Source organism: Oryzias latipes, chromosome 2 (assembly GCF_053564925.1).
Source record: "Oryzias latipes strain Hd-rR chromosome 2, Olatipes_Hd-rR_3.1".
Classification (NCBI taxonomy): Eukaryota; Metazoa; Chordata; class Actinopteri; order Beloniformes; family Adrianichthyidae; genus Oryzias; species Oryzias latipes.
The window spans coordinates 34,372,647-34,398,671 of NC_136238.1; the positions used below are offsets into that span (position 1 = coordinate 34,372,647).

At 41.5% G+C, this 26,025-nt stretch overlaps 2 long non-coding RNA genes across 2 annotated transcripts; one reads left to right on the top strand and one right to left on the bottom strand.

The window, feature by feature from the left end:
• Positions 1 to 6: 6 nt before the first annotated feature.
• LOC144988457 (uncharacterized) lies at positions 7 to 24,277 on the bottom strand. Its single transcript, XR_013652387.1, has 2 exons — positions 22,828 to 24,277; positions 7 to 2,323 (listed from the first exon to the last, which is right to left on the bottom strand). It is a non-coding gene; the product is annotated as an uncharacterized LOC144988457 (long non-coding RNA).
• Positions 4,647 to 12,577, top strand: LOC144988592 (uncharacterized). Its single transcript, XR_013652515.1, has 2 exons — positions 4,647 to 6,776; positions 11,984 to 12,577. It is a non-coding gene; the product is annotated as an uncharacterized LOC144988592 (long non-coding RNA).
• Positions 24,278 to 26,025: the final 1,748 nt, after the last annotated feature.

Consider the following 26,025-nt stretch of genomic DNA (forward strand, 5'->3'; position numbering starts at 1 on the left):
AGAAAGTCAGGATAAGACAAGACCAGACTTTATTGATCCCCGGAGGGAAATTCAGTTGTTACAGCAGCCAAACAAGAAATATAGCAGTTAGAAAAACAAATAGTCAGTAAAAATTAAAACAGTAATAAAAAGTGGAAGTAAAAGTACACGTCATGATTAAATAAGTAAATACAGAAGCAGTTTCACCGTGTCATTCTATAGACTAACTCCTGTTGGGGACAAAGGACGTCCTGTAGCGAATCATATATCAAAACAACCAAAGTTTTTTTTATTTTACTATTTAGAAAAATTCATTTCTGCACATGAACTACACATGAAATACTCACTTGTGCCTCCCTCTAAGGAATTACTGCATCAATAGGGTATGGAGGCCATCAGCCTGTGGCTTTGTGTACATGAAATGAAAGCTCAGGTTGCCATTGGAGTTCATTAGAACATTGGGGTTTCACCCCAAAAGTTTTAAGCATTAAAAACTTATTTTAAAATATTTAATTTTTCTGAGATAAAGAACTTTTCCCCTGCAAAATAAAGTCTTCTGCTATGGTACAGAGATTGAGAGGTCAACCTCTTATCAGAAAAGTATAGAATTTAGAGTTTACACTCAGTCCTTACATTGTCAAGAAAAAGTCTTACAAGTTCTCATGTGTCTTTTGAGATTAGATACAAAACTAAAACTTTTTTTACATTCTTTACAAGAAAAAGGCTTTTCTCCCGTGTGAGTTCTCATGTGTTTGTTAAGATTAGATACATTACGAAAACTTTTTTTACATTCTTCACAAGAAAAAGGCTTTTCTCCCGTGTGAGTTCTCATGTGTGTTTTGAGACTAGATATTTGATTAAAACTTGAATCACATTCTTTACAAGAAAAAGGCTTTTCTCCTGTGTGAGTTCTCATGTGTTTTTTGAGAGAAGATATGTCGCAAAATTTTTTACTACATTCTTTACATGAAAAAGGCTTTTCACCTGTGTGAGTTCTCATGTGTATCTTGAGAGCAGATACACAACTAAAACTTTTTTTACATTCTTTACAAGAAAAAGGTTTTTCTCCTGTGTGAGTTGTCATGTGTCTTTTGAGATGAGATATTTGACTAAAACCTTTTTTACATTCTTTACAAGAAAAAGGCTTTTCTCCTGTGTGACTTCTCATGTGTGTTTTGAGATAAGATAGATGACTAAAACCTTTTTTACATTCTTTACAAGAAAAAGGCATTTCTCCTGTGTGAGTTCTCATGTGTTTGTTGAGATTAGATACATTACGAAAACTTTTTTTACATTCTTCACAAGAAAAAGGCTTTTCTCCTGTGTGAGTTCGCAAGTGTGTTTTGAGATAAGATACATGACTAAAACCTTTTTTACATTCTTCACAAGAAAAAGGCTTTTCTCCTGTGTGAGTTCTCATGTGTGCTTTGAGACTAGATCTGTGACTAAAACCTTTCTCACATTCTTTACAAGAAAATTGCTTATCTTCTGCATGGATTCTTGCGTGAATTCTGAACAGAGATTTGTTACCAAAGCTTTTACCACATTCTTTACAGCTATAACATCTTTCATCAGACCCAGTTTCCATGTAGTCAGATGGGTTACTAATTATTCTTGAGTTTTTACCAGACCTGATAGAGGAAAGTTTCTCTTCTTTTGGAGATTGTTTGTATTTCTTACTAAGATTTGTCTTCTTGGGATTTTTTTCTAACATCAGAGTCACACTGACCTGCTGTCAAGTGAGAGCTGTCCACACTTTGGACATGACTTTTGTCTCTTCTCTTCCTCTGATCTCTGTTCTGTGGGTCTGTCTCTTCATCTGTAGTTGATGTTGATTCTGTCTCTTCATCTGTAGTTGATGTTGATTCTTCATGTTGGTTTCCTTCTTCATCCTGACTATCAGTTACATTAAAGCTCTGCTGATTGTTTAGATCTGCTTCACTGTTCTCATCTTCCTCATAAGTAGGAATCTCCTTCAAGGTATCAGCCTCCTGCTTCAAATCAAGCTGATCTTCATCCTGACTGATGCAGAGTTTCCCTGGTTCCTCTTTAATCTGTAGAGTTTCTGGTTCCTCCTGTTCCTCTTTAATCTGTAGAGGTTCTGGTTCTTCCTGAATCTGTGGAGGTTCTGATTCCTCTTTAATCTGTGGAGGTTCTGGTTCCTCCAGTTCCTCTTTAATCTGTGGAGGTTCTGGTTCCTCCTGTTCCTCTTTAATCTGTGGAGGTTCTGGTTCCTCCTGTTCCTCTTGAATCTGTGGAGGTTCTGGTTCCTCCTGTTCCACTCTGAAGTTCCTCTGCTGGTTGCAGAGATCTTCTTCTTCAGTCATCCAATGCTGGGGGAGGCCTGCAGGAACACAAACACGACAAGGAGCCTTTCATACGTTTCCAGGACTTTTAGGTTTGGTCAAGCATCAATAAACTCTTTGATCATTAGAGAAAATGTATGAGGAGTCTGGAGGACTAGAAGAGACTAATGGAAACAATACATATAGACGCCATTAAATCTTTCACTTTCGGCTTGTTCCATCAGGAGTTGCCCCAGCGAATCAGCCACTTTACTGCGGAAGATTCGCATGGTAATCTTGGCAATGTTTTACGCCGGATGCCCTTCCTGACGCAATCCTCTCAAATTAACCGGGCTTGAGACCGGCACAGGAGTAGAAAGGGAACAGGGAGCAGCCCGGATTCAAATCCCACGGACGGAAGGTGCCGCAAACCAGCACGAGCTAAACCAGCTCCATATAGATGCCATTAAATAATTAGACAAATGTGACAATTCTTTAAAATTTGAAATAAATAGGCAAAAGTGTCATCAAAAGTGTCAATAGTTAATTTAAATTAAATGTTAAATGCTTTACACAGGTCACATTTAAAGTTCTTCTAATCTTCTACATTCTATTCTATTTCTCCATCTAACATTGACACAGTTTAAAGGTGAACTTTGTTTCAGGCTGATGGTTGAACTTCTGCCTTTTTTCTGCCTTGTGCAATGAGATGAGAAGAGAACTTGAAACTTTGTTTTACTCAGTTTGTTCTTCTGGTTCCAGAGAAGGAAAGTGCTGATTCCACTGGTGACAGAAACAAACACACAGTTGTGTCTAAAAAAGACACGTCAATGAACACTCATGGATCATGTGTTCACATGCTACTGGCTTCTGCAATTATAGAGCACAGTCGGGACTTAAAGACACCGGGGTGTGGTTCCACCAGCACAAGCAGCTGCTCCAGATGTGTACATTGGAATCTGTACACAAGTGGCTTCTGGACAGTTGTGAACAGTTGTGGACAGATGTACACAAATATACACAACTGGACACACTGGAACCCCAGCAGACAGGCTGTAGGTTATGAACAAAGTGTGTCCTCTGTTGTGAGAAGCTGTGGGACATTTTTGAAATCTGTGAAAAACTCTCAGTCATGACATCATCAATGTTGTCCACATGTCAATCAGAATCACCAATGATTGAAATCTTATTATCTGTGATGTGAAGTGAATGAATGGATTGAAGTTTTTGGAGGATTCTTACTGTTGGTGTTGCACAAAATTAGGAAAATGCCAAATATTTTTGGAGTAATCCCAGTGATGAGTTCTATGGTTAAGTTTATAAAGTTTTATAAGAGCTAAAAGTGATCATATCTCCAAGATTTTCACATCCACCCTGGGAAACTTGTAGCAATAACCATTTAGGAAAAGCATTAGCAGAGGGGAGGCGGGGCGATGACGTCACTGCTTTCTCCATGTGTCTGAGACACCAGGAGCAGACTGTGTTAACGACAGAGAAGACGGCTTTGAGTTGGTTGTGAACTTCTGATGGGTTTCCACAGCTTCTCAGCAAGGTTATAATAGTTTCGGATTTTTTATTAGTTTTAGTTTTTATTTCGTTTTGAATTTTTGTTTTTAAATTTATTTAGTTTTAATTAGTTTTTAGAGGCTGCTTTACTAGTTTTTATTAGTTTTTATCTTTTGAAATTGCTTCGTTTTAGTTTAGTTTTTATTAGTTTTAGTGTTAGTTTTAGTTTTTTTTTTTTTTGTAAATTAGGATATTTGTCAGGTGCATGATTCAAAATCACCAGAATAAGTATTGTATGATAAAAACTAAATCAAAGATACATTTCGAAGCACTTATTATTCAGAGGACACAAGGACAACCATCCTTAAATTAAAATACAACAGCCGATAACAGCATTACGTTATCTGCTCTCGCTTCTTTTTCGGGGGAGGGCGGGCGACAGGCTAGCCTGTCTAGGTACTGTTGATTTGCGTTTTTGTGTGCGCTTTTTAAATGTACTTTTAGATTCGTAGGGTTTTTCCCTTTGAGGAGCGTTCCACAAATGTCTCCTGCTTCGACTACAAGGCACTTACTTTTGTTTTCGACGCTGTTATATTCAAAAAAGTCCCAAATAGGACTCTCCCGCTTTCTCCCAACTTTTAATGCAGCCAGCACGCTCATGTACATGTCTATGACAACGCTAGCCGGCAGTGTCCGACAGACATCATGTGACGTCACAGACTACGTGATGCCGTAAGGTTCAGATACACAGTAAAACTAGCAGGGTGAAGTAAATAGACTTTATTTCAACCCAAAAGACTTATGTATTAACAAAGACGAAAACGAAGTATTTTTTGGGGTTAATATTATTTAGTTTCAGTTCGTTTTATACACTGAAGGAAATTATATTTTTGGTCCTCACTTTAGAAGGGTTTCTCTGTCTTATTTTATTACGTTTTCTGTTTTACATATATCACTTGAAGTTTATTCCATAGCTTAAGTGTGTGCTTTAACTTTGTGCATCCTGACCTCACATTCCTGAGATGTGACCTATGGACAGCAGCTGTCACTCATTCCCCTACAGAGGAGGGGGATGCTGACCTCTCGGGCACTGGCCAGCAGAAATGGAGCCAGCACTCTAATCTAAACCACCTGAAGAATAGAGTATGTCTGTGAGAATCGCTCTGGATGTCCAGTTCTCAAGAAGAACAAAAGACTGAACTTTGACCCAGAACCTCCATGGATTTCCTGCTGTCAATCTGATTTGTTGTGGACAGGAAGGGACGGAGTTTACTGCAACACTAGGTGTCCCTTTGAAGTCATTCCCTGAGGAGAGGAACTGGTCACGGAGAATGACCCTCTACGATTGGCTGAAGGAGGAGACGGATCATCGATCAGCCAATGCAAGTGTTCCAGGGCGGAGATTCGACGTCATGTTTTCCGCGGGAGGAGGAAATCCGAATTCTCTTTAAAAGTCTGAGCAGAGCATAATTTTATTGTCTTCTTCTCTCTTGTGGCTTTTCATGTAAAACGCCTGTAACTTCTTGCGTTTTGAAGGCCTTCTAAAATGAGGACCCAGATCTGTTTTAATTCTGTCTTAGAACTATTGTTAGGGCAATAAACCTTCTGTGACTTTATCCGGCTGAATCTTGGTCTTATATCTCTCCCGACTAATAGAACATGCGTGGAAAAATCTCAGAGCGAAAGATATTTTCCTACAAACTTGGTGACCCGATACGTGAAGTCGGGGAACGGTACATGGATCGAGCCGGTGACGTATTTTTCGTATTTTTTGAGACTTTCAGTGTAAAGTCTGGGCACGCTTCCTCCCGTCCACTTGGTCGACTTCTCACGCGGCCGCATACAAAACAGGTAAGCAGAAGCCTGCTGCAAAATTCTGCATATTGACTAAGTTATCTCATAGTTGAATAACTCAAATCGAACGAGATCTCGAGTGAGTGGGCGGTAGAGCTTCCCCCGAAAATAAATAAATAGATAAATAAATAGATAAATAAATAGATAAATAAATAAATAGATAAATAAATAGATAAATAAATAAATAAAAGTTGACCCAAACTTTAAAGGGATGGTTGACTGTTAGTTTGTGACACCTAGTGTGCAACAACAGTACAGAAAAGGTATCCTAGGTTTATCGGTTGTGTTTGAGGTAATGTATTCAAAATGCATAAGGTTCCGTCTGTTTGTCCTAGAGACGCCCAAGGCGTAAAAACAGTGTAGTTTAGGAACTAATTTTTGCGCGTTTAGGTAATTTGGAAGACACTAACGGGGCAGCGGCCTCGACAAATTATTTTTTTAGATGGAGAGTGACCAGAGAAGGATTCGAAATTAACATCAAAGGGAAATATGAGAAAATATGAGGTATATGATGCATTTTGTCCGGACAAAATACGACTGGGGTGGAACAGACAATACGACGACAGACGACGGTGACGATTTGACTTGACAACAGCGGTGAAAATGACTTGAATGTGGATGAATGGAATGGAATGTATGAGATTTTGGAAAGAATGGGATGAAAAAGTGTTTGAAATCTGTGAATTTTAACTTTATTTCCACATTTCCTTGTTTATTGTGTCTATGGCCGCAGCCATCTTGTTTACGTCGAATGGACCAATGACTGGAGGTTTTAGTTGCTTTCGAATGTGTCGATGTCTATGATTGGCTTTGTTAGTACCACGTGGCCAGCGAGCCGGCGTCCCCGGAAATCGTAATGGCGAAACAGGCTAGACTTTTACAGTTAGAGTTTGGGATCTAATCTGCGGTAAAATCATGGCGGGGATCGTCGTTATCGAGCGTGGTCATGACCTCGGTTGTAAGACGTCGTTTAAAAACAAATTTCAGTGGGTTTTCAGTTCGCAGAAAAAGTTTTTTAAGTAGCGCTGCGCTTCCGATGGAAGCCTCTGCCACCACGGCGAGGATATGACTGCATGCATGGCTGCAGCAGCCGGCTCTGTTCGAACGAAAACTACTTTCTCGGGAGGTTCCCCAAATCTTTTCAAAAACATGGTAAGGTAGCATCGGTCTAAAACATTTTGTGTAAAATAATTTTTCAATTATTTCGGTTTTGTATTTTGAATATCTTTCTCTCATTTATTTGTATTTCCTAATTACCAAGATTTAGTTCAGTTTTGCTCAAAGACGTTTTATTGAAATTAGTTATAAGCATTTGGTTCGTTTAGACTCAGACTCCCTTAAAATAGAATTTTTGCAATGTTTGATTTTGTTTGTTTGAATCAGAATCAAGAATATTTGAAAATTGTTATAAGAGAAAGATGAGAAAAGAGAAGGGGAAATATTAACACTAGTTAGAAAAGATTCATTTCAGTGAAATGGTTTATTTTTTGTGTGTAAGGTACCTAATTTGTTTTGTCTTTTGGTTTGGTTTTGAGAAAATTGTTAGAAGTTCTTGTCTGCGTCTTGATTGTCTGTGTTTTAACAAACCTGTTGTAGTTTAGAGTGTGAATTGTGTTTTTTGATTAAATAAGGAAAACTGAATAGAGAATTAGGAGAATAGAAAGGTTTAAGCAGTTCATTTTTCACAGAAAGAGGTTGGTGCTGTCATCTTCTAGGTGACAAAGAGCAGAGGGTTGATGGGAAGAGTGCAGCTCCACCCAAAACTTTTTGAGGAGGTTTAACCATTACCCAATGTTGTAACACTCATTTTACACTAATTGGAATTCCTAATTCCCATGATGGTCAGAATGAAAGGTGCACAATTTTGTATATAGAACATGGACAGTGCTCAGCAACAGCATTGAACAAACAAAGGCCTTCTATGACAGTGTAAGAGAAGTGTTTTAATTGTTAGCAGGAAAAAGAAGTAATTACAAGACATGATGACCCCCCCCATGTAACACCCCCCTTTTTTCCCCTCTGTAAGCAGTTCCCATCTGTGGCATGGACGATGGTAGGATGATCTGCAGGTCATAAAAGTGCTGTAGTATAAAGGACATTTTGTGTGTTAGAACATTTACACTTTGTAGAATTTTTGCGATCAGCTGCCACAGTATGAACTGTGGTGGTTAGTACTAAGAGGCACTCAGTTTTGGTTTGCATTCGAGTTTGAAAGATAAAGATGTTACTGTATTTTAGCAATTGTAGGTTCTGCAGCTTTAAGGAAAAGTTTGGATTGGTCAGATTGTTATTTTTAGCGATTATCTAGATTCTTATTAGGACCAGCAAGCCCTTCAGGACAAGTCAAACTAAGGGTGTTAATGTTAAACTGTAATGCTCAATTGATCTTGCTTTTTGATAAAGAACTGAATAAATAGCTGTTAGAATGTGTCTAAGAAAGTGTATTTTTTTTGAACATTTTGCTCCGCACCCGTTATATTGGTCACAGACAGATTTAGGGATTTTTTCTTGAATAGGCTTTTATCGCTGATCAACTGACTTTTGCAGTCACGGTGTTGGCATTTAACCTGAACAGGACACTAATGATTTTTCTAAATTTTTGTCCTTGGAAGCACATAACTTTATGTTTGCAGGAAAGGCAGCCCAGATAAGAGTGAAGTCCAGACCCCTCCTTAACCCTCATAAATCTTCATGCAGAACATTCTTCTGCCTAAGGGATACAAGAGCATGAGCAGATGCTCACACCTCCCCCAAAAGGACCTCAGTTAGCCTGAAGGGGGCCCAGTCAGAGGTGACTGACCCTGAGGTTAAGATAACTACTTCAATCATGTAAAGTATTACTGCACATTTGCAGGTAATAGAAAGGAGAAAGGGAGAAGTTGAGCAGCTGAAAAATCCACACATGATAAATGGTGTTTAAAAATAATAACATGAATTTTCAGTTTTGATGCCCTCAGAGACAGCAGAAGTGACGTGTCATGCTCAGCCATTCGTAAGTCGGGGACAGGAGAACATGGTGAAAACCCTGGGACACGTGAGCCACCCAGGAGACCCTAGCAGCATCTGGAAATGGCATCTGTGGCACTCCAAACCCTTGGGCATGTGATAGCCCACAACGAGGTACCCAACAGCAGAATGCACAGACCCAGAAGCAGAGGGTCTGGAGGAAAAATGAACAGTACCCACGACCACTCCAAGCCCCTGCTCCACCGTGGCGAGGACCACAGGGCAAGTCGGACAATACCACTTGATGATGCAGGAGCCATTGTCTTTTCCAAGATGAGAGGTAACCACTGATGACTCTAGTGGACACTACCTGCTCTGACAAATGAACAAATGACTCCTCAAAACCTGCAAAAGACCATCCGACTGACTTTTGACCAGATGGTGGAACATTCATGTATGCATTCACTAAACACGCCTGTGACTCTGTTGGGACGGGACAGTCTTGTCAAAAACAGGAGCCAGCAGACTGGATGCCATGCCAGACCCCACAGCCAACCCCCACTGCAGACAACCAGAGGGCCCTGAAACGCCAGGTGGTTTCATGGGTTTCAGGTGTGAAAGCCATGACTCCTGTCCTCAAAGCTCTATTTCCGCCTCCGAATGGTCTGACCTGTACACTCTATGATTGACAGTACACGGTAATATTTCAGCAGGTAGAAGGCCACACGTGGCATTTGAACTACACTGACATATATTAGCCCTGAGGGCGAGAAGCTTATTGTGCATTCATACACTCACAAATGCAATGATACTAGCTGTCAGACACAGCTGTATCCCACATAGGATTAGCACCCCCTGGTCATGAGGCTCTGCAACTCAGTCCTATGACTAAGTGGGGCATTAACAACACAGATTGGTACGATTGTGTTTTTTCAGGTGTTCACTTTCTTCCCTCAATAAAAATGTACAGGTTAACCGTTCATCCAACGACAAATTCCTGAGTTCTGGACCATTTCTGTATTGACAAACATCGCAGCAGACAGAAGACAGCTCATGAAGATGCAGAGGTGCTGTTAAAACACGCTCTCTGATGCTTCATGCTCCACAGGTTCATTTGATGTTGGTACATGCTCCACCGCTTCCCTAGTGATGATTCAGGTAATTGCAGGAGCACAAGTTTTTAGATCTCGGTAATGCTGGTGCAGGAAGCTGATGGAGGGATGAAGGAAACTTTGACGGGTTTGTGAAACTCTGGTGTAGCATTCATATTCTTCGTAGTACTTCTTTTAGACTGGTCTTGAAAGCAGATGGTAAAATTTATTGCATAGCATATGATTTAAGGACTGTTAATTATGTCACTATTACTCTAGTTCTACCCGTTCCTGATCCATATTGCATGTTGTCAACTTTAGCTCAACAATGTGTGTTGTTCACTGCCATTGATTTAGCAAAACCTTATTTTTGCATTCCATTACGTGAAAATAGCACACAGTTATTCGCATTTTAGTACATAGGTGTTCATAAAATTTCCTGGCATTTTCAGTCACTGTTTGCAGTCTCTCTGACAAGATATTGTGCTACTAGAAGGTAGCAGCTAGCTGAACAGACTGTTGAAACCTGCTTGTGAGTAATAAAAGATCTTCTGTTGCAATTGTATGTTTGAGTTTTGAAATGCAACAGGAATTTACACTTTAGCAGAAGGGAAGTCTCATTTTTAGGCAGAACTGTTTTTAGCATAGGTTGTTCAATGTATATAGAGCGTAGGATGTCTACTTTGCAGCATAAACATCTGGAAATAGTTTGGACATGTTGATTTTCTTGTGGTTGTAGTAGACACTTCTTTGTTTTGTGAAACACATGGACCCCTTGAGGTTGATGATAAATGACGAGGGTGTGACTAACCTTACGGCAGTAAGGCAACGACAATACGTGGTTTCATTTCTTTATGTTGTCATCTTGCCTTCCATAGGAATGTGGACAAACAACTTGTTCACCTTACCGGTGCACAAAACTGTTTGCTATATTTTTACTTTCAATTGCTCTAGTTTGTGTATTTATGCCTTATCTTTGTTTAAATCTGCATGGTTTCACTCAACTAGTGTCCTGGGGTTTTCCCCCAGGCCAAGAGAGGGTGGAAAGGAGGTATTAATGATTCGTTGCAGGAAATTGTTTTAGTATTATCATGGTTTCAATTATCTTTGTTTCAATTATCATCGTTTGAATGTATTTGTTTAGAAAGAAGGTTTAAATGTTAATTTTGATAGACCTTTTTACCTTTTTAGAGCTTTGTGTGTCTGTTCATCTGGTTATCTCATCCACAGCGAGGATGAAGGGGTTTTACCACACTGTCCTGAGGTGATAAGGAATGCTGGTGGAGTTAGAATCCACCACATGGGTCATTAGAGCCCCTAATAAACTTGTCTTTATCTTGAATTTGCATACTCTCACCTATGTTTTTCATGAAAACAGTATGAGGAGAAGCAGACTATGGAGAGGACAAAGTGGTGGACATTTCCATCACATCTCTTCTGTGCATTTTTATTCTTGTCTTGTCGTGTTTGTCATTGTTTTATTTTATTATTGTCTTTTGTTCTTGTTTTATTTTTTAAGTTTCTGACCCTAACCCTAATCGATATTTAGATCCACAGCAGACTCATCTTGGGGAGACACCCCAAGCTCTTTTGCAGTCGTTCTGTTGTATCACATGTGTCAGATTGAATAATTACCAGGCTTATTCAGAAGTCCATAGGAGGCCAGGTCCAAGCTTGCCAGAGCTTGTGGGACATGCAGGAGGAGGACACGAGTGGTCAAGGCCCTGAATGACTTTTTGGATTTTGTTGCAATACTAACTAACTAACTAACTAACTAACTAAGAATATTAACTAAGAATATTGCTATTCTTATTTATGTGGGCCATATGAATTGCAGCTTCTCCGATGGGACCCCCATGGAGGACATGGAAGAAATTTTCTGAATTACGCTTGATGTCATGTTTAACATTTCTATTTTTACTCTTTCGTTGCCTGTGTGATTTTTGATTCTGCCTTAATATGTCTCAATTTCTCCCCTTAATTCCAGGTGTTCTTTTCTTACAGGAAGTGTTATTTTGATTGTCTTTGCTCTCTTTTATATTTTTATACTTTTTATACTATAATATACAAGAATGCTTCTGTCTGAATGTAGGCTGATATGTTTTGATTGTGTAATGTGATAATGTGTTTTCATTTTTGTGTGGCCTCACTTCATGAGGCCAAGAGAGGGAACTGAAGGAAATTATATTTTTGGTCCTCACTTTAGAAGGGTTTCTCTGTCTTATTTTATTACGTTTTCTGTTTTACATATATCACTTGAAGTTTATTCCATAGCTTAAGTGTGTGCTTTAACTTTGTGCATCCTGACCTCACATTCCTGAGATGTGACCTATGGACAGCAGCTGTCACTCATTCCCCTACAGAGGAGGGGGATGCTGACCTCTCGGGCACTGGCCAGCAGAAATGGAGCCAGCACTCGAATCTAAACCACCTGAAGAATAGAGTATGTCTGTGAGAATCGCTCTGGATGTCCAGTTCTCAAGAAGAACAAAAGACTGAACTTTGACCCAGAACCTCCATGGATTTCCTGCTGTCAATCTGATTTGTTGTGGACAGGAAGGGACGGAGTTTACTGCAACACTAGGTGTCCCTTTGAAGTCATTCCCTGAGGAGAGGAACTGGTCACGGAGAATGACCCTCTACGATTGGCTGAAGGAGGAGACGGATCATCGATCAGCCAATGCAAGTGTTCCAGGGCGGAGATTCGACGTCATGTTTTCCGCGGGAGGAGGAAACCCGAATTCTCTTTAAAAGTCTGAGCAGAGCATAATTTTATTGTCTTCTTCTCTCTTGTGGCTTTTCATGTAAAACGCCTGTAACTTCTTGCGTTTTGAAGGCCTTCTAAAATGAGGACCCAGATCTGTTTTAATTCTGTCTTAGAACTATTGTTAGGGCAATAAACCTTCTGTGACTTTATCCGGCTGAATCTTGGTCTTATATCTCTCCCGACTAATAGAACATGCGTGGAAAAATCTCAGAGCGAAAGATATTTTCCTACAACACACAACAAACAGTTTTAGTTAGTTTACGTTTTTTTTAAAACTCTCGTTTTTATTTTTATTTCAGTTAACGAAAATGTTTTTTCAGTTCTAGTTTTAGTTTTTTCGTTCGTTTTCGTTAACTATAATAACCTTGCTTCTCAGGACTACATAGCAGCATGTCCGCCTTCTGCCTTCTTCCTGACGCACCGCAGACAAGCTTTTGTTCTTCGGACCGCCAGCTGCCTTCGCATAGCGGAGCGTGAAATCCGTGCAGTCAGACGACGCTGAAGAAGTTGGCTTGCGATTCACAGCTTCTGATACCCGAGGGCACTAAAGGAACATTCCACTGCATTTATCGCATTAAAATCCAGGAATCCAGGTTTGAGCAGTCCAGGTCCAGCGGTTTGTGAACAGGATCCGGTTTTAGGTGATCTTAATGTGAAAAATGTAGCAGAATGTTCCTTTAGCTACAACCAGTTTTTGCTCCAACCAGCAAACCTTTAGCATGGAGAAATCTGCTATCTGTTCATGGAGCTCCAGCTGTCATCAGACAGCAAATTCAGAGCGAAGCTGCAAATTGACACCATGTCCACCATTGACAGTGTAACAACAGGAAAACAGATAACAACATACCATAATCAGAAGCCATGGATGAACAAGGAGGTTCGACTCCTGCTGAAAGACCGCAAAGCTGCCTTCAGGTCAGATGACGCTCAGGCCTACAGTAAATCCAGGGCTAACCAGAAAAGGGGCATCAAAAAGGCCAAGTACTGCTACAAGCTGAAGGTAGAGGAACACTTTTCCAACTCTGACCCCCGACGCATGTGGCAGGGCATCCAGATCATCAGTGACTACAAGTCAAGCAACTCCACACCAACAGTCACGGACGTTTCCTTCCTTAACGAGCTAAATGACTTTTATGCTCGCTTCAACAGCGACAGCAAAGAGACGGCCACCAAAATCTCACCCTCAGCAGACCACCAACCCCTTAAACTCACCCCCTCAGATGTCCAAACTGCACTGAGCCGGATCAACGCACGCAAGGCTGCTGGCCCGGATGGCATTCCTGGACGTGTGCTTAGGGCATGTGCAGAGCAGCTTGCAGGGGTCTTCACAGACATTTTCAACCTGTCCCTCTCCCAGGCAACTGTGCCAGCATGTTTTAAGTCCACATCCATTGTGCCAGTACCGAAACACTCCTCCCCAACGTGCCTGAATGACTATCGCCCCGTGGCACTCACACCCATCATTATGAAGTGCTTCGAGCGACTAGTCCTAGCACACCTCAAAGACTGCCTCCCACCCACACTGGACCCACACCAATTTGCCTACCGCAGAAGTAGGAGCACAGAGGATGCAGTATGCACAGTGCTGCACTCTGCACTCACACACCTGGACAATAACAACACATATGTTAGGATGTTGTTTGTTGACTTCAGCTCAGCATTTAACACCGTCATTCCCTCTAAGCTGACCACAAAACTTGGAGACCTGGAAATGAACACCTCCCTCTGCAAATGGATTATGGACTTTCTGACCAACAGGCCTCAGCATGTTTGGTCAGGTCACACCCACTCCACCACCATCACACTTAATACTGGCGTACCAAAGGGCTGTGTACTGAGCCCATTCCTCTACTCCCTTTACACCCACGACTGCAAGCCTGTGCATGGATCCAACTCCATCATTAAGTTTGCAGATGACACCACGGTGATTGGCCTCATCAGTGACAACGATGAGACTGCCTACAGGGAAGAGGTACAGCACCTGGCCACATGGTGCGCCGACAATAACCTGCTCCTTAACACCAACAAGACCAAGGAGCTCATTGTGGACTTCAGGAAGAAGAATGGAAGCACTCATTACCCCATCCACATTAACGGGATGGTTGTTGAACGTGTTTCCAGCTTCAAGTTCCTGGGAACCACCATGTCGGAGGACCTGTCATGGGCCACAAACACCTCCAGCCTGGTCAAGAAGGCTCACCAGCGCCTTTTCTTCCTCAGGACACTGAAGAACAACCAGCTGTCTTCATCCATCCTTGTGAACTTCTACCGGTGTGCAATCGAGAGCATCCTAACGAGTTGCATCTCAGTCTGGTATGGGAACTGCTCAGTGGCTGACCGCAAGGCACTGCAGAGGGTGGTGAAAACTGCGCAGCTCATCACAGGGACACCACTTCCTCCTCTTGAGGACATCCAGAGGAAACGCTGTCTGCGTCGAGCTCGCAGCATTCTCAAGGACTCCTCTCACCCTGACCACGGACTGTTTAACCTCCTCACCTCCGAGAGGCGTTTCAGGAGCCTCCGGACAAGGACCACAAGATTCAGGAACAGCTTTTTCCCTAAAGCTGTCTCCTTGCTGAACTCTTCCCTCTGACACCCCTAAAACACCCCCCACACCACCATAGACTCCTCCCCCCTCTTCAACACTCTGAATTATTTATTTATTCACAACAAGCAAAAACAGTAACTTGTTATTACTTGCATCACTGTCTGTTCACCCGGGAACACTGTATAATCCATCTGCACATTGTAATATTTTCTATGCACTTTACTGTCCATTGCAATACTGTAAATTATGTTCATAGTTCTGCCTATAGTGTTCATACACTTTTACATAGCCCATCTGAATAGTATGTTCATAGTACACCTATCTGTATATCGTGCTTATAGTATTAATATCTGTAAATTATGTCCATAATACTTACCTGTATAGTTATTGTACATACTATAGACCTTTATTCTGTACTTACTGCTTATTGCACTTCTGGTTAGATGCTAACTGCATTTCCAGGGCTCCAGACTGCGACCATTTGGTCGCATTTTGCGACCAAAATTTGAGAGTGTGCGACTGAATTTTACATCCAGTCGCACATGCGCGACCAGTAAATTTGCCTCCCCCGCCCTACGTATTTTTTTATACATTTAACATGGAAGGGGCACGTCAATGATCAATGAAATAATCAATGAGACACGAGCGCACACGCACGCAGGCAGACACACACACTCGCGCACATACTCATGAGACGCGAGCACACACTCGCGTGATGCCCGTCTGTGAGGCGGCCAATGCGTGTGAGAAGAATAGGGAAAGCCACTGTAAGTGGCTAAAATGCGTGGAGGGGGCAGGGCCTAGAGATAATCGAGCGCGCGTAAACATCTGTGGGAAGGAAACTGAGACAAATATCACAACCTGATATGTGCGTCTGAGCTATGAGTAAGTGAACTATTGATTCGTTCTTCCGACCTGCGGCTAGTGTACCAGTGCCAGAGTGTACAGCAGGGGTCTCAAACTTGCGGCCAGCGGGCTATTTGCGGTCTCCAAGATGATATTTTGCAGCCCCCGCCTTAATATGAAGGTCTAATGTTACTGCAGCCCGCCAGATTTAATGAAAGACACTTTTTCATTGTCGTGCGCGGAGCTGACCAACCAATCACAGTGGGGTAAATGACTCTTGGGGGCGTGACAATGACAGGGCTTGAAAGCAGGACACCTGACAGGAAGGAGTTCCTTACTTTCCTTTAGAACGTATTTATTCGCTCGTAATTTTCTAAATACATGCAGTCCGTGCTGAACTTTTCTCTGGGTCACACAGACCCGGAGGAAGGTGTGACGGTGTGGCACCGTCAGATGCCGAGGGGGGGGCCACACCGGGTTTTATTGTTGTATTTTGTTATTTAATGATTGCTACCTGTGGTGCCACCTGGAGGGAATGGAGAGCAACGCTCCGTGGGCGTGGCATCCCATTTAAAGGTGAGCACTGCAGGTGGTGAAAGAGGGGAGTGACAGAGTGTGCTGTGTGCTGCATGGCCCTGCGTGTAGCAACAGTGTCGACAAATAAACATAGATCCTCCTCACCTTGGCTCCTCTGCATCCTTTCTCGGCGGGACCCCGCCACATTTGGTGTCAGAAGTGGGATCGCAGAGGGGCCACAAAAAGGTGAGGACGCAGCGGCGTGGTGGGGACGATTCCCCGGCAGCTCAGCGCCTCCTCCAGGCATTCCATCCTCTGAGGAAGAGGGGGTGGATCCGGGTCGCCTCGTCGGAGCGTCAGGCCTGGCCAGGGGCCCGGAAAGAAACACTACGGCGTCCAGATTGGCGTCCATGATGAGCGGCGGACCTCGCGGGCAGCAGGGGCGGACCGCCGGAGCGCGAAGACGGCCGGAGGCGGGACGGGCACACCGCCTGGTTCCACTGTCGCGGATGCAGGCGTTGGAGGCCTGCGCGGAGTTGGACAGGGGGCGGACCGACGTCTACCGGGCCGTCAGGGGAGTGCTCCGGGAGAGGCGTCACAACTCGCCTGTAACCTGCTGTCGGCGGCTCCGATCGGCTGAGGTGCCATCCGGGAGGAGACCAGCGGGGGCGTGTGGCCAATGGAAGGGCCTTTGCCGGGGCTGGGAACGACCGGAGCGGGCACCGAGGAGCGGATCGGAGGGGTCGCCGTCGTGGAGCAGCAGCAGCCCGTGCATCCATCCGACGCGACGCGAGGACGTGTCTGGCGGTTCGGCGTGGGGAATGAGTGGCGGCGGACTGCTGAGTGGATTGCCGCACATCGTCAATCCCTCAGAGGAGGGGGATGGTGTGACGGTGTGGCACCGTCAGATGCCGAGGGGGGGGGGCCACACCGGGTTTTATTGTTGTATTTTGTTATTTAATGATTGCTACCTGTGGTGCCACCTGGAGGGAATGGAGAGCAACGCTCCGTGGGCGTGGCATCCCATTTAAAGGTGAGCACTGCAGGTGGTGAAAGAGGGGAGTGACAGAGTGTGCTGTGTGCTGCATGGCCCTGCGTGTAGCAACAGTGTCGACAAATAAACATAGATCCTCCTCACCTTGGCTCCTCTGCATCCTTTCTCGGCGGGACCCCGCTTAAGTTTTGGTTACGGTTACGGCGGCGCATCAAACGGTTTATGCATCGCTGTTACGGCAGCAAACCGCTCCCGCGGGAGTCGGGTCAGCTGTGGAGAATAAATGTCCCACACCTACATGCGTGACAGCTAACGGGGCTTGAACTTTAAACACGTGCGAGCAAAAACAACATTAGTTGTAGACACACTGAAAATACGTGGGGAAAATGCAACGATAGACGTGTTTGAGATGAACTGGCGGCTCGCCTGGATCGTTGGGGAAACCAGAAGGGGGGGTTAGGGTGGGCTGTGAGATGAAGGCGGATCTGCAGCGAGACTGAAGGAGAACAGGAATTTGGAGTTGTCCTTAACATTCAATTTAGTTTTAATATTCTTCTCCCCCTTAGTGTGATCTGTGTTATTATATATTTTATGATTATTTTAATGTTTTGTAATGTATGTAGCCTTTTTTTAATCAATTGGTATTTAAAATTATTTTAATTAATCACTCAACTACAAAAACCATCAGGACACGTGTCCCATAATGCATTGTTTTGTAGTCTGTATGGCAGCTTTCAGTCAGTTCAGTTTCCAGCTGTGTTCGGGTAGGTTTGCCCCTTGCTCCCACCCCTTTCTCGCAATATTTTTGTGATGATTGACAGTTGATGTTGGAGCAAAAACAAAAATATATGTCTCACACCAGGTGATCTGCGCAGCGTTGAGTTCACTTGGGTGATCACAAACACACTTATTGTGCATCTTGGCTGCACTTATTTGGTGTCACAAAGATAAATATCCATCCGTTTTCTTTACTATTTGTACTGTCATGACAGCGATGCTGCTGTCAGTTTACCTGTTGTTGCATTTTCAAAAGTGAAGAATAAAATGTGACACTGAATTAGAAACAGCACATTGTAATTTCTGCATCTATTATTAAAGTATTTATTAGTAATACAGTGGAAATTAGTAGATTTGGTTAGCATGTTGATTTACGGTATGCGCCCCTAAATTTTCTGGTTGTGCCCCTAAAATTTTCAGTTAGGGGCCACAGTGCTCCTAGTGAAAAAAGTTAGTCTGGAGCCCTGATTTCGTTGCCTTGTACCTACATGTGCAGTGACAATAAAGTTGAATCTAATCAAATGGGACAGCTTTTGTCTTTACTTATCAATGATGCCTTAATGATGACACGTTAATACACTATGTATTGGAAATTGTTATCGGTAATCCTCACTTGTGTATGTTTATGTTCTGTTTTTATTTTTATTTTATTTTTATTTTAGTGTTTTTTTGTTTTTATTGGGGGGATTTGTCATACATGTTAACTGTGAAAACTCAATAAAATACTTGAATTACAAAAAAAAAAGTTGAATCTAATCTAATCTAATCTAAAAAATAAATTTGTAAATATGTGTGAATTACATCAGTCTTTATTTTGTTCTGGACACCACTGGAAACACAAATTCATGATGGTTTCTCAGATCGTAGCAGCATTTCCGCCTTCAGCGATCATCGGGAGCTTCGCGCTCCGCTATGTGAAGGCAGCTGGCGGTCCGAAGAACAAAAGCTTGTCCGCGGTGCGTGAGGAGGAGGACCGCAGAAGGCGGACATGCTGCTATGTAGTCCTTAGAAGCTGTGGAAACTCATCAGAAGTTCACAACCATCACAAAACCCTCTTCTCTGCCGCTAACACAGTCTGCTCCTGGACATCTGTGTCTGTCAGCGGCCGGACACACAGAGAAAGCAGTGACGTCATTGCCCCGCCTCCCCTCTGCTAATGCTTTTAAGAAATGATTATTGAGACATGTTTCCCAGGGTGGATTTGAAAATGCAAATGCAATCCCCTCTTTGTATTTTCGTTTTAATTATGACACAGAATAAGCGGTTTTAGGTATAAAATGAAAAAGCATTTTGAAGTACAGTAAACCCTTGTTTTTCGCGGGGGTTACGTTCCAAAAAGTACCCGTGATAAGGAAAATCCGTGAAGTAGAAACCTTTATTTTTTTCTCACAATTATTATACAATTAAATACTCTATTATACATTGAAAAGAAAGAACAGACCCTTTTACAGGCTCAAGCATTTGTTTCACAAAAAAAGTACTTTAGAAACATTTTTTTTTCAACAAATAACTTCTGTACTGTCAAATAATAATTTTAATCATTGATGTGAACAGAAGGCTTCAAATCGCGGAGATAAGCCCCGCCCACCGCGGCCCGAGTAATTAGATTAAACGGAAGAAAATTTAAAATTATTATAAAAAAATACAAAGTACAGTGGGACAAATAGTGACTCAGGTGTATTTCACTGCTCTTCAAACTGAGCCGCTGCATCCTGACTCCGCTCTGCAGTGTTTTCTTGTTTTTTTTTTTTTTCAAACTTTATTGAATGTAAAAATTCAATACAAAACAATGTTGAGTAATGAACAACAACGAAGGAACAAGCCTGGGGGTTTATACATTTTATGCAGATATATTGAAACTAACACACAAATCTAATGTTTTGATGGCGTTCTTATTATCAGAGTTTCTTATTGTCTTAATGTATTGTTTGAACTCATTGATAAAAATTGAAAAATGAGGGGTATGATTCATTACTTTTGATTTATGAATGTGCCATTTGCATAAAAACAACAAAAGGTTAATGAAGTACAACTGTTCTTTTTTATGAGATGGACAGTGGGTGATGCCAAACATAATATTTTCTAAGTACAGGTGGAAGTCAGGGTCAATGTGGGCGGAAATGAAATGACAAACTTTAGACCAAAAAGTAGTGGAAAAGGGACATGACCAAACTAAATGTACAGCATCTTCTGGGTGTTCTCGACAAAAAGAGCAGGTAACATCAATATCTTCCTTAAATCTTTGCAGATATAGTTTAGTTGGATAGAATTTATGGATTAGTTTGAATGAGATTTCTTTCACTTTATTGGTTAAAAAGTATTTTGCTGGTAAATTCCAAATCTTTTTCCATTCTAAATGATAAAGTAAATTATTCCAAAAAGAAACTACGTAAGGAATGGAGACAACATCCTTCTGGAAGAGTGAGCGTATACGGCGATTTGTGTTACGTGAAGAAGAAAAACAAATTTGGCCTATTTCTATTTTAGTCGGATCAATTGGCAATAAAGTTGGACTTTGCAATGACGAACTTTTGAATAATGTAATAATACATTTAGGAATTGCTTTCAAAACAAAGTTAAATTCAGTTTTAGGTATTTTAATGGAATATTTGAAGCAGAATTCTTCATGTGACATTAAGGATCCGTTTAAATTAAACAGCTGATGAACCAAAAGGATGTTTTGATTGAACCATGATGGATAAAATAAAGATTTATGTCTATAAGTAATGTCTTTATTGTTCCATATGTAGTATCTGTGAGGAGAAAAATTGTGTTTGTAGATGAGTGACCAGGAAAGTAACATTTGTTTATGGAAGGAAGAAAGCTTAATTGGGATCTTTTGTACATTATAGTTACAGAGTAAAAGAAAGTTTATGCCTCCTAATTTGGAGAAAATGTAATTTGGTATGAAATTCCAGATTGAAGTTGGATTCTTAATAAAATGTCTTAGCCAATTTATTTTAAATGTATTATTTAATGTACAGAAGTCTAGAAAGTTAAGACCGCCCTTATCGTAAGTGTTCATTACAACAGTTTTTTTTAATATAATGGTTTTTGTTCCTCCAAATAAAGTTAAATAGCATTTTGTCAATGGTTTTCAGAACTTTTTTGTCAACATTAAGGGATAAAGCTGCGTACGTTAGACGGGAAATTCCCTCAGCTTTAGTTAGCAAAACTCTGCCTCTCAATGATAAATCTCTCTGGAGCCACTGGTTCAGCTTAGTCTGTGTTTTATTAATAATTGGATCAAAATTTAACTGGCATCTGGCTTTTTTATCTTTAGAGAAGGTAATTCCTAGGTAGGTAATGGACTCTTTCACTGGAATATTACAGATAGAGAGGACGTAACAGTGTTTAAGAGCAAATAATTCACATTTTTTTATGTTTAAACAGAGTCCAGATGCAACGGAAAAATTATTGATCAGATTAATAGCTAACGGTACCTGAGAATGATCTTTTAGAAAGAGGGTGGTATCATCAGCTAGTTGGCTGATAGTGACTGTGTGGTCTGCTATTGAAGTGTTTTCTTGTTCTGAAGCCTGCGGTGCAGCTGTGTTTGTTCAGGAGAAGAACATAGTGATTGGCAGTTGTTGTCGCTCTTTTTTCTATGGGTTTTAGAGAAACTCAAAATTGCAAGAGAATTTGCACATACGTAATGTAAATTTGGCAAGCTGTTTTACGTACCTGTTCACTTTAAACTGCAACGTTATTGACACACAGGTAGAGAAGAAGCGGAGTGACTTTTTAGCCAATCAGAATGCAGAACACAATGCACGATGCAAATCCGTGAGTAGCGAAACCGTGAAAAGTAAACCGCGTTATAGCAAGGGATCACTGTATTGCTTTTTCATTTTAATTTTGAGTCATTTGATGCAGCTACATTTTGAAAATGAAAAAGCATTTCTGGTTTTGACTTTCCTTTTTATTTATGCTACAGAATCGCTTCCATATCCTCCCCCTTAGACACACAATTATTAATCCAGCTGCTCTGCTCACTCGGGTGCCAGTGGACCGAGTGAGCGTCGGGGGGCACGAAGCGCTCCTTCCCCGCATCCCCCCCGTGAGGGGTGAAAGAGAGGGGAGAGCCAGCGGCGCGAGAGCGGAGCGGCGCTTTTCTCGGGGCGTCCGCAGAGCAGCTGGCCTGTCCCGTATGAGCTCCAAAGCTTTATCTGGAGCAAAACACCATCTATGCGTGACGTAAACCAGAGCAGTAGTGACACACGATTGGAATGACCGTTAACATGCTCCACGATCGGATAAATGATCGGTATAACCCACCTATCTCCATCGGAAAGAAATTCTGATCCGAACGAGTCTGACCGGGGCAGAGTATTCCGAACGGCGCGTTTACATGAAGAATTTTATTTCCGATCAGGGATTATTTTTCAGACAAAAAAGATTGTTTCAGGTAGCAGATGCAATCCAAATGAATACATTTGTACGTCAAATAAAATATAGGGCTTGCAATAGCTCATTTATTTCAGAGTACAGTCCATGTTTTTTGATAATGAGTAACATGGCTGATATTAGCGCTTTTATACAGTCTTTTCAGCTCGCTGGCGGTGTGTACCGTAAAACTATGATGTAAACGCGCATGCAGAAAGTCAGTGACGCCGGCTAGCGACCACACTTCCACAGATGTCGGCTCACTTGACCGCGGTAAAGAAAAGCATGAAGCTCAAACCGGCTTCTCTGTTTCTTTGATGAAGGTGACATACCTATGTGGTGTAGCTGCAGCTCTGGTTTCCAGATGACATCCAGCAGTCTGCGCTGACGACAGAGTTCCTGCTCGTACTGGACGATGGTTCCTTCACAGAGTCTGCAGATTTCTTCAGCAGCAGCAGCTAGTCGCTCGCTGATCAACTCTCTCAGAGACTGAAGGGAAGACATGGTTCCTGCTCCGATCTTCAGCTCCAACTCCCACAAACACCGCCGTCCTCTTCACTGCAGCTCCGATCGATCATCTGCTACTGCTAGTCTCACAATCACAGCAATCCACGTTGTCTTTCCGTTCAACACTTCTTCACTCATTTACGACACTTTGGAAAATGCTGAGAGTTCCACACGAACCACGTATCGTCCTTTCTGTCCAAAAACCTCACAAACGTCCCAACAAAACACAACCGACCTCTCAACACAAGCTAACGCTGCTAGCCTGCTAACAAGCTAACGCTGCTAGCGCCTCGTGCTGTTTACTTCCGGGTCACGTGCAGGAAAAGGAAACGTATGTGCTGCTCAACTGAACCCGAATACAGTATAGTATTTTTTTTTTTTTTTTTTATTGAACTTTTCAAAGACAAAAATACAAACTCCCGCAGAGGATGAACACACCACAAAATACAAAAACACTAAGGGGGTAAAAAATACTCTCAGTCATAAACATATAGTGTTAAAAACACTTACAAAAAAATAAAATAATAAATAACAGGAGCCAAATGATAACACAGGACGGAAACTAGAATAAAAGCCACAAGGAAATTTGTTTAGATATTTTTTTAACACCTACTGAGGATTGTAATCTTTTCAGTGAGGAATAATATAATTTAAAATCGTTAATAAAACCTGGGAAGGAGGGCTTGGAACCTCTCCACTTGCAACAGTGGATATGGTATTTTCCTAAAAGTAAGATGATATTAATGATATTTGAGAAAGAATCATCAATATTTTCCATAAACAGCAAGACATCAGAAATACCAAAAGGGGGAATGTTAAGTTTTAAATAAATCCAATTCCTTATTTGAGTCCAGAATTCCTTAGAGTAATCGCATGAAAAAAACAAATGTTCCAGTGTTTCCTCATTGGAGTTACAAAAAATGCAAGATTCCACGTCAAAATTAAATCTGCTTCGAAGAAAATCGGAGACAGGATAATATTTATTTATTATTTTGAAATGAGTTTCTTTTATTTTGGGCAGAACAGGCCATTTAATGTACTTTGAGTGTGCTTTAACTAACAGAGATTGGCTGTTGGAATAAGAGAATGATCTAAAAGAGGCTCGATTATGGACATGATAAATTCTATCTTTTAAACAGTTGTTCAAAAGATTGTTATTTAGTTTAAAATCTAAGAAATTACATCCATTTATCCGTAATTTTGGTAATGAGATAATTGTTCTAAGAGGAGTAAAAACAGTGTTCTTTATTAAATGAATCAAAGCAGCAGGAATAGCTCGACATCAGTATACAGTATAGTATTAATTCAGGAAAAAATAAAGAAAAGAAAATCAAAATAGAAAAAATGTATCGAGGAAAGAGCTGTTGTGACGTCATCACACTGTGTCTCGTTCCATTGTTCAGATTTGACTAAAAAACTCATCAGTATGGCAGGCCATTTTAACATTAAAAAGCTAAGTTTGACTATCCGGAATTAACATGATTGTAGATATCACCAACGTATTTCTGACTAGTCGTAATTACATTTTGGATAGTTGGAATTGTAATTCAAGATATCTGTAACGTAATTGTGACTAGATGAAACGACCGATAGAGATATCTGTAATTCAGTTAATTCAGGCAAAACTGAATTATAGATATCTGCAATGACATAATTGAAAACGACATTCAACTCGTCACACATCTTAAATGACAATTGCAGATATCTGTAATTCAGTTTTGCCTAGGCAGAATTACAGTTAAAGATATCTCAAACGTCATCATCACTAGCTCCTCCTGTCTTGCACGGGCTGCAGCATTAAAAAGACGATTAAAAATCGCTTCGCCCGCTGGCTGCTCCACGACGGAGATTTAGGGCCACCAAAAAAAGTAGAATTACAAGATTTTAAGTCGTAAATTTACGAGATTACAGTGGAAGTGAGCATCTTGACCAGCAGGTGAACGCCACACAGCAGCAGCAGACCGTCTAAACTTTGTTGAAGAGGTGAGCTGAATGTTTATTGATAACGTTCTAAATGTTTGGAAGCTCGTTAGTTTGATTTATGATTTGTTAATGTTTTATTCATTGATGGGTGGTTTGCAGGATCTCTGTGTCAGGGTTTTTGACTTTTTCCTTAATAAAGAGAAGAACCACACAGGAGATGAGAACTTTTGCTAGACTTCTGCAGAAGGAGAATCGGTCTGTGACAGCGCGAACTGTCACAGAGGAGTTCTGCCATCCTAGTGCATGGAGCCTTCTTTTATTGAAAACTGAAGGTTGCAGACATGAATGTGGGTCATTTAATCAAAAACAACAAGAACATCCTATTCTCGTATAATCAGAGCTTTTCAAGTCTTGTTTTCTTACTGAAAGATAGAAATGAGACAAACATATTATGGAGATTATAGTATGCAAGCAAATGATAATTATATAACTCTAACATCCCTCCCTTTTTATCATTTCAAACACATCATAAACACTATAAGGGGAATGTACAAACGTGAAAAATGTTTTATTTTTTATTTTTATTTATTTATTTATTTTTTTTGGTTTTTATTTTTAGAACAGAGCATCAAACATCATCATTTCACCACTTGCTTTTGGCACTTTCGGTGAGAGATTCATACGATGCCTCTGACGTAGGAGTATTCACATGGGGAGGGGTCCTCTTCAGCTTGTTGGACAAGCTGGTAACGAATGAAAGCCTGTGTGGTAGCCTTTGCGATCATGGACATGACACAAGGCAGAGCGCATGTTGTAAAAAGACAAAATAGGCACAAAACGATGAGTATAGGGGTGAACAACTTCAGCAGGAGGTGCCACCATGGGCCTGTGGTCAGCCAGGACCAGATGTCACTGGTGGGACTGGCGCCAGGAGTCGCAGACTTAACGTAAGCTTGCAGCTCCGTTAAGTCATGCAGTGCGGTAGAAATGTCCTGTCCATCACTGGTGCTGTCCGGGATGAAAGTGCAGCAGGTGTCTCCAACCATTCTGCACACCTCCTGATGATGCAGTTAGGAGGTCGAGCACGAGTCGATTTTGCA